This window comes from Cynocephalus volans, chromosome 1, assembly GCF_027409185.1.
Source record: "Cynocephalus volans isolate mCynVol1 chromosome 1, mCynVol1.pri, whole genome shotgun sequence".
NCBI lineage: Eukaryota > Metazoa > Chordata > Mammalia > Dermoptera > Cynocephalidae > Cynocephalus > Cynocephalus volans.
Genome location: NC_084460.1, coordinates 245,650,297 through 245,660,049, shown reverse-complemented (window position 1 = coordinate 245,660,049; position 9,753 = coordinate 245,650,297).

The window sequence follows — 9,753 nt, the reverse complement described above, 5'->3', positions numbered from 1 at the left end:
ATATACCCTGAAAAGAGCTGCAGGGCCTAGTGGACACATACCAGCAGTGGCTGGGAGAATATGCAAGGGACTGAATATTGACGGTGCTTCACGGTGAGGGTAAGGGGCCAGAGGAGAGTTCCAAACATGAAGTTGGATAAGGGAGGGCTTTTACCAGTTTGGCAGCACACTCCCAGGTACTGAATTTAACATCCTGGCAAAGATCAGGGTGGTGATGTACACATGCAGTAGTTAGGTTGGTTCCTAGAAGCATGTAAAAACAGCCCACACAGTGAGAGCAAAATCCCAGAACTGCCATGGCAAAAGTGGGCATGCCAGAGTGAATATACTGTGTGAAGCTGGAAAACTCAACAAAAGGCTGCATTCTGTGGGAGGGCCCAGAAGTTCCATTTACCAAAGCAATAAGAACATGCTAGTGAGAGGGGCTAGGAAGTTCAGTAGTGCTTCTCTGTTGCAGGCCGGGAATGAAAGTAGGAGATGCCATTACAGACCTGGGCTCACCGAGACCAATGGACATGGTGGGACCCCCAAACGTCAGAGGTTTATGGCATTGGCAACTGTCAGAAGACAGGTGGATGCAATTGTAACAAGTGGAAAGTCCAGCCAGGAAGATATAGATGGTCAGACAGCAGGGATACTGCTAAGGTGTGCAAGATGAATGATCAGGAGACTGAGGGCAATCACCCCAATAAAAATATCATAACCCCACACCCAATTTCCAGACCTGAGCTAGTTATTGCACCCAGACTCATTAACTAAGGGTCCAGGTACCCAGGAGGAAGGATCCTGCAATACCACAAGTGTACACAATAAGGATTACCCCAGTCCTTCTCCAAAGGGTCCTATAACCATTACTCAGGGAACCATACAGTGGCGAAAGAGGAATACTCAACATTTTGTTGTCTGTTGGACGCAGGGTCTGAGTTAACAATGAAACCCGCAGACTTGAAATGTCATTATGTGCCCCCTATTAGAGCGAGCGTTATGGAGGCCAAGCAATACATGAGCATCCTGGCCCAGGTCCAGCTCACGATATATCCCCAGACTCACCTGGTCCCTGAGTATATAATTGTGAAAAACGTATTTGGTTAGTGGCACAATCCTCACACTGGTTCCCTGGCCTGTGTGGTAAGAGCTATCATAGTGATAAAGACTAGGTGGAAGCTTTAGAAACTGACCTATTCCCCATGCTGAGATAGTAAGTAAAAAATAATATTGCATTCCAAGGAATGCAGAAATTAATGCCATCCTGAAAGACCTATAGGATTCAGGGCTGTGGCAAAATTGGAGGCTGTGAACAGACCCAGTAGGATGGGCTCCCATATACTAAGGCCCATCTGAACATCCACTGCTGACTGTTCAGCCTGCTAGCAACAGAGACCAAGGCAGAGTCCCCATTCCTCAAGGAGACCAATTAGCCAGTTGGGGGCAAGTTAACTTACGGTGGTCCCAGCAATAGGCAGTGATTCATTCTGACAGGAATATACATGTATTCTAGGTGATTCACCTTTCCTATCTTCAGGGCCTCAGCCAGCATCCCTGAGAGCTTTGAGTGTTTGATTTACATTATAGTGAAGGAGGCACAGGAGTGGGCACATGACCCGTGTCACATACTTCATCACCCAGAAGCTTCTAACCTGACAGAGGCATGGAATAACTTCTTGAAGGCATAGCTAAAGTGGGCACCATCCTTCAAGATAATGACCTTTATTTGGTGCTGTGTTATTTATTAATAGATAGAATACACGGTTCCAGGAATCAAGGAATGGAAGCAGGAGTGGCCTTGCTTACTATCATTCCCAGCGATTCTCTTGGGGAATTTGTTTCTTGTTTCCATACGCTGGGCTCTGTAGTTTAGAGGTTCTGCTTCCCAAGGCTGAAACATTTCCACCAGCAGATGTAGCCTACAGTTCAGTGAGGCCCAGAAAGAGTCTCAGGAGTCTCATTGAATTATAAGCTACATCTGCTCTCTGGGTACTTCAGGCTCCTTGTGCCAAGAAAGTAGCAGGCAAAAAGAGAAGTCACCATTCCGGTAGGGATAATTGATCTAGCATAAAGAGGAGGTAGGGCTGTTGTTACACAGTAGAAGCAAGGAGGCATATGTTGGTATCCAGGCAATCTACCCGGGCACGTCTTGGTACTCTCTCACCTAATATTTTTATAAATGAACAGATGTAGCAGCCATGATCAGCATAAAAAGATTGTAGGGACCAGGTACTCAGAACCTTTAAGGATCAAGGGCTGGTTTTCATCACCACGTAAGTCACTGAGACCAGCAGAAGTGCTAGCTAAGGGTGAAGGAAACCTAAAATGGATAGTAAAGGAGGAAGATGATGATGATTGATTGTAGCCCCAAGACCAGTTGCTGTGCTGAGGACTGTAGTTTGTCCCACTAATTTGCTTCTTATAAGTTGCTTCGAGGAAGAGAGGCTACCCTGGAATCCTGGAGAGTGTCCCCAGAACTTACACAAAGAAATTGACTCAAGCCAGGGGTGTACTGTAGTGAACACTGTGATCTATCACCCAGACCTCACATCAGGACTGAAGGGCTTATCAGCCCCGCTTTAGAGAGTGCCGCAGACAAGCAGCCCTCCGCTGTCAGCGGGATCGATTGCATAATTTGTAGGGCCCAGTGAAAAATGAAAACGCAGGGCTCCCTGATCAAACACTATTAAGAATTTTAAGACAGTGACAGCAGAGTATTAAACCAAGTGTGGGGCCCTTCTAAGCATGGGGCCCTGTGGGACTACCCACACTGCACATCCATGAAGTCAGCTCTGGCTATCAATCCTTTCCAGAATTGCCTCAGTCGAAGACAGCCACTGCATCCAAAGTCATACCCCCTTGTTTGGACAACCTGCATCCAATGACTGGGCAACAAAGACCTGACCTTCTTGCTCTAGTTTGGGACAATTTGGAAAGGCCAACCAGCTTCAGAGTTTCCCATGGCTTAGCTGAGAACTTTGTTGAGATTGTTTCACAACCCAACTCCTTCTGCCCAGTCCCAGTCTCTTCCCATTCCTTCTACAGATTGTGATCCCAAAAGCTTTCCCTAATAAACCTGCTGCCCACTGTTTCCCTTTCAGGGTCTGCTTCTTGAGAACCCATCCTAAGATATGGAGTTATTATAGTTTAGTGAGAAAAGGTAATAGAAAATTCATATAAATCACGTAACTTATAAATCATATAAAACTATAACTATGAGATGCTCTGGTTTCTCCTTAGGTCAAAAATCTTTTGCTTTTTATTAAAACTTCTAGAGAAATAAACCGCTATGAGTTTGTAGCCAGTTTTTTCTTTCTGCAGGTATGTAGGCCGTGTGTGTGTGTGCTACAGTGACAGGGCATTTTGCATTTTGAAAAGATTCCTTCTGACATTATCCAAAAGAATATGTAAGAAATGAAATAGACATTATCCTAACTTGAGGACAAAGTCCACTGTGAGTAATGCTGCATCTAGAATAATACTGCATCCCAAGGTCCAAAGAAGTTAAAAATCATGAAACAGCCTATATTGTAATATGAGTTCTAAAAAGGATAGACTCTGAACCTGAAAGTTTCAGAATATTAGAACTAAGCAGCAGCTCTTAACAGATTGGAAAAAATGAATTTATTTTGATGCATTAAAGTGAAGCTTTACCTGAAAAATTGTAAGCTTGTGGAAATTATTGAAGATGTTGTCCACTGAAAACATTTTACTAGCTTGACAACATATTCAGAATTATTCACAGATTAGCAGATCATCATGGGTTTCTGTCACGAATAAGACTGATATGAAAAAAGGGAAGTTTGGGCTTTTTGAAAGATGGCAATAAGCCAAGTCTTGAATTTCTTGTATTTAATATACCATTTTCTGCTTTCTTCATTTCCCTTGTAATTTTTTTAGGTTAAGATTTATCAAAAGGACCAACGACAGAGAACAATGTGTAATGACGATCTTACACCTATTCAGTCAGTCTTAACATTAGAAAGGAAAAGTAGAGGAAATGGAGCATATGGGTTTTTGCTGGTCTGTTTGGGCTGGGGCAAGAGGCAGGTGTTGTGGAGAGAATATATGAACAAACTAGTTTTTCTTCCTATGCTAATATGAATAAGTGGATAGCTGGCACACGTCTATTGCGGTTTGTGCCAGTAGATAAAACTGAGGATTGGAAAGATTTACATATATCTCAGAGAAAAAAAGAGGCAGAAAACAGAGGCAGACTGTTTTCAAGTATATGGACTAAAACCAAAAGAAGGTTTGGACTTAAAGATATCTCCAGTTATAAATTTTTTTATAAAATGAACAATTAGAGCTCATTTGGATGGTAGATTGAGAATTAAGAATTATATGGTAGAGTAAGTGATGGGTTCTATTACAAATATTTGCATTCCTATTTACGAGCTCATGCTTTCTTTCTCGTGCAATCTCCTTTATGGCCAGATGGGTGTGTTACAGTACAATGTTCGTTGATTTGAAATTCGGAAATTGATAGCACCTATGCCTGATTGGTTGGATTATTTTTCTCATTTTGTCCTATATTTCTAATTAAGAAAGATAAGTTTTAATGGCTAAAGAAAGCAGGTTAAGAATTTAATATTTTGTTCATATACTCAATAAATGACTTAAGCAAATGCCCTGTTTTCATTTGCTAATAGTAGGACAGTAATCAAAATTAGTGTTAATAAAGAATATCAACTTATATGGTGGTGCTTATGTTGTACTGGCCATCTTTTGCTTTGAAACACTGGACTAAGAACAAATTCATACTGAACTTTAGGGTTTTAAAGAATAATATAGGTAGATTTCATTAAAGACTTACTATGTTTCCTGGCATTGGACAATACATTTTATATGCATATATAAAGTCATTTTTCTGAGAAGCTACATAGTATAGCTCTGAAGCCAGACTGCCTGGGGTTGAGTTCTATCTCCAACACAGGTAAAAAGCTGGATGATTTGGGAAAAGTGGCTAAGCCTTTCAGTTCCTTAGTTTCCACATCTCTAATACAGGAATAAATGACTTTTGTTTCTAGTCATGATAGAATAACATGTCTGGGCTAGCCCTCCTCCTGAAGGAAGTGCTTTTTACAAGGGTATAGGGAAAATACAGCCAAAAAGTCAAGTTAAGAAACAAGGGGAACAGAGTCAAACAGGATATCTGTGGTTATGCACCTGGGCCCCGGCCCGAGGCAAAGGGCGGATAGTTCCCAGAAATAGACAAGTCAGTTAAAGTTTCAAGAGTGCCCCTCAGCTGTTTCAAGGACTCCCACTTGACCGAAGTTCACCCCTGGCTTGATTTAAACTAACCAATTACCTTGCTTCTCGCTTCTGTACCCGCGCTTTTTGCTATAAAAAGGACCCAGGAGCTCTACTCGGCGCGCCAGTCTTTCGAAAGACTGAGTCGCCCGGGTACCTGTGTGTTCAATAAACCTCTTGTTTTTGCATCCGAAGCCGTGGTCTCGCTGTTCCTTGGGAGGGTCTCCCTGAACTGACTGACTACCCACTGCGGGAGTCTTTCATTTGGGGGCTCGTCCGGGATCGGAGACCCCCACCCAGGGACCACCGACCCACCAACGGGAGGTAAGCTGGCCAGCAGTCGTTCTGTGTCTCGTTTCTGTGTCTCGTCTCTGTGTCTGACTCAGTGATTTCGACTGTCTTTTCTGAGCGCGCGCATTTTGGTTTCAGTTTGTTCCGGGTTAGTCGCTCTGGGAGCGAAGTGCGGGTAGCGAACAGACGTGTTCGGGGGCTCGCCACCCGGCAATCCTGGGAGACGTCCCAGGATCAGGGGAGGACCAGGGACGCCTGGTGGACCCCTTGGCAGAGGATTATTGTGTTTTGGTCTCACCGCGTCTCGGGAGGCGCGCTCTGCCATCGGACTCTTTCTTCTATTTCTACGGCACTCGGTCTCGTCGCCGTTTCTGGTTTCTTTTTGTCTTAGTTGTGATAGGTCTTTGCGTCGTCGTTCCCCTATTGGAAATTTTCGAGATGGGGCAAAGTGCCCTTACGCCCCTCTCCCTTACTCTAGATCATTGGAAAGATGTCAAAGCCAGGGCTCACAATCTGTCCATGGAGATCAAAAAAGGAAAATGGCAGACTTTCTGTTCGTCTGAGTGGCCCACATTCGGCGTAGGTTGGCCGCCAGAGGGAACCTTTGATCTTACTGTCATTTTTGCAGTTAAAAAGATTGTTTTTCAGGAGACCGGAGGACACCCGGACCAGGTTGCCTGTGTCGTGGTATGGCAAGACCTCGCCCAGAATCCCCCTCCCTGGGTGCCACCCTCCAGCAAAGTCGCTGTTGTTTCGGGATCAGAAAATACTCAAAGGCCACCTACAAGGAAGCCTTCCGCCCCTCCCCAACCCCCCGTCCTCCCGACACCAGATGACCTATTTTCTCTCTCTGAAACCCCACCTTACCCGGCGGCTCCGCTGCCCCCTCTGGCCCCTCAGGGAAACAGATCGGCACCAGGCCGAGCGCCCGGTGATCCTAGCCCTGAGGGACCGGCTGCGGGGACTAGGAGCCGCCAACCTCGCAGTCCGAGAGACGGCTCCGGTCCTGACTCCACCGTAGCTTTGCCCCTCCGAGCCATAGGGCCCCCAGCTGAGCCTAATGGCTTGGTCCCTCTACAGTATTGGCCTTTTTCCTCAGCAGATCTTTACAATTGGAAGTCTAACCACCCGTCTTTTTCTGAAAAACCAGCAGGACTCACGGGACTTCTTGAGTCCCTTATGTTCTCTCACCAGCCCACTTGGGACGATTGCCAACAGCTACTCCAGATCCTCTTCACCACTGAAGAGCGAGAAAGGATTCTTCTGGAGGCCCGCAAGAACGTTCTCGGGGACAACGGGGCCCCTACACAACTCGAGAACCTCATTAATGAGGCCTTCCCCCTCAATCGACCTCAATGGGATTACAACACGGCCGAAGGTAGGGAGCGTCTTCTGGTCTACCGCCGGACTCTAGTGGCAGGTCTCAAAGGGGCAGCCCGGCGCCCCACCAATTTGGCTAAGGTAAGAGAGGTCTTGCAGGGACCGGTAGAACCCCCCTCGGTTTTCTTGGAACGCCTGATGGAGGCATATAGGAGATACACTCCGTTTGACCCCTCTTCTGAGGGACAGCAGGCGGCAGTTGCCATGGCCTTTATCGGCCAGTCAGCCCCAGATATCAAGAAAAAGTTACAAAGACTAGAGGGGCTCCAAGATTATTCCTTACAAGATTTAGTGAGAGAGGCAGAAAAGGTGTACCACAAGAGAGAGACAGAAGAGGAAAAACAAGAAAGAGAAAAAAGAGAGACAGAAGAGAGAGAGAGACGGCGCGATAGGCGCCAAGAAAAAAACTTGACTAGGATTTTGGCCGCAGTGGTAGGTGAAAGAGGGTCTAGAGATAGGCAGACAGGGAACCTGAGCAACCGGGCAAAGAAAACACCTAGGGATGGAAGACCCCCTCTAGACAAAGACCAATGCGCGTACTGTAAAGAGAAGGGTCACTGGGCAAGAGAATGTCCCCGGAAAAAGAACATCAGAGAAGCCAAGGTTCTATCCCTAGATGACTAGGGGAGTCGGGGTTCGGACCCCCTCCCCGAACCTAGGGTAACACTGACTGTGGAGGGGACCCCCATTGAGTTCCTGGTCGATACCGGGGCTGAACATTCGGTATTGACCCAACCCATGGGAGAAATAGAGCCTAGACGGACAGTTGTAGAAGGAGCGACAGGAAGCAACGTCTACCCCTGGACCACAAAGAGACTTTTAAAAGTTGGATATAAACAAGTAACCCACTCCTTTCTGGTCATACCCGAGTGCCCCGCTCCTCTGTTGGGCAGGGACCTCCTAACCAAACTAAAAGCTCAAATCCAGTTTTCTACAGAGGGCCCACAAGTAACATGGGGAGATCACTCTACCATGTGCCTGGTCCTAAACCTAGAAGAAGAATACCGGCTGTATGAAAAGCCGGCCTCTCCCTCCATCGACCCATCCTGGCTCCAACTTTTTCCCACCGTATGGGCAGAAAAGACAGGTATGGGACTGGCCAATAACGTCCCACCAGTAGTAGTAGAGCTGAAATCGGGTGCCTCACCGGTGGCCGTCCGACAGTATCCAATGACTAAAGAAGCCCGGGAAGGCATCAGACCCCACATCCAAAGGTTCTTAGACCTAGGGGTCTTAGTGCCCTGCCAGTCGCCCTGGAACACCCCTCTGCTACCAGTAAAAAAGCCAGGGACCAATGACTATCGGCCAGTCCAAGACTTGAGAGAAATTAACAAAAGGGTGCAAGACATTCATCCCTCAGTCCCAAACCCATACAGCCTCCTGAGTTCCCTTCCGCCTAGTCACACTTGGTACTCAGTCTTGGATCTCAAGGATGCCTTTTTTTGCCTCAAACTACACCCCAACAGCCAGCCACTGTTCGCGTTCGAGTGGAGAGACCCAGAAAAAGGTAACACTGGTCAGCTGACCTGGACACGGCTGCCACAGGGGTTCAAGAACTCACCCACTCTCTTCGACGAGGCCCTCCACCGGGATTTAACTCCTTTTAGGGCTCTCAACCCCCAGGTCATATTACTCCAATATGTGGACGACCTCCTAGTGGCAGCTCCCACATATGAAGGCTGCAAAAGAGGGACACAAAAGCTCTTGCAGGGACTGAGTAAGTTGGGGTACCGGGTATCAGCTAAAAAGGCCCAGTTATGCCAGAAAGAGGTCACCTATTTGGGGTACCTGCTCAAGGAGGGAAAAAGATGGCTGACCCCGGCCCGGAAAGCTACAGTTATGAAGATCCCTACTCCCACAACCCCCAGGCAGGTCCGCGAATTTCTGGGTACTGCCGGATTCTGCAGGCTCTGGATTCCTGGGTTTGCTTCCCTGGCTGCACCCTTGTACCCTCTGACAAGGGAAAACATTCCTTTTACCTGGACTGAAAAGCATCAAAAGGCTTTCGACCACATAAAAGAAGCCTTGCTGTCTGCCCCCGCTTTGGCTCTCCCAGACCTCACCAAACCGTTTACTCTATACGTAGATGAAAGAGCCGGTGTGGCCCGAGGAGTGCTTACTCAGACCCTAGGACCATGGCGACGGCCAGTAGCTTATCTATCAAAAAAACTGGATCCAGTGGCCAGTGGGTGGCCAACCTGCCTAAAAGCGGTTGCTGCAGTGGCACTCCTCCTCAAAGACGCTGATAAGTTAACCTTGGGGCAAAATGTGACTGTGATTGCTTCCCACAGCCTCGAAAGTATCGTGCGGCAGCCCCCCAATCGGTGGATGACCAATGCCAGGATGACTCATTACCAGAGTTTGCTGCTAAACGAAAGGATATCTTTCGCGCCCCCTGCTGTCCTGAACCCAGCTACCCTACTACCAGTCGAGTCAGAATCCACCCCAGTACACCAATGCTCAGAAATCCTTGCTGAGGAAGCTGGGACTCGACGGGACCTGAAGGACCAGCCATTGCCCGGAGTGCCTGCCTGGTATACAGACGGTAGCAGCTTCATTGTGGAAGGTAAGCGGAGAGCAGGGGCCGCCATCGTAGATGGCAAACGGACGGTATGGGCAAGCAGCCTGCCAGAAGGGACATCAGCCCAGAAGGCCGAGCTAATCGCCTTGACGCAGGCATTACGCCTAGCCGAAGGAAAAAACATCAACATCTACACGGACAGCAGGTATGCTTTTGCCACTGCTCACATTCATGGGGCAATATATAAACAGAGGGGACTGCTCACTTCGGCTGGAAAAGACATTAAAAACAAAGAAGAAATTCTGGCTCTGCTAGAGGCCATT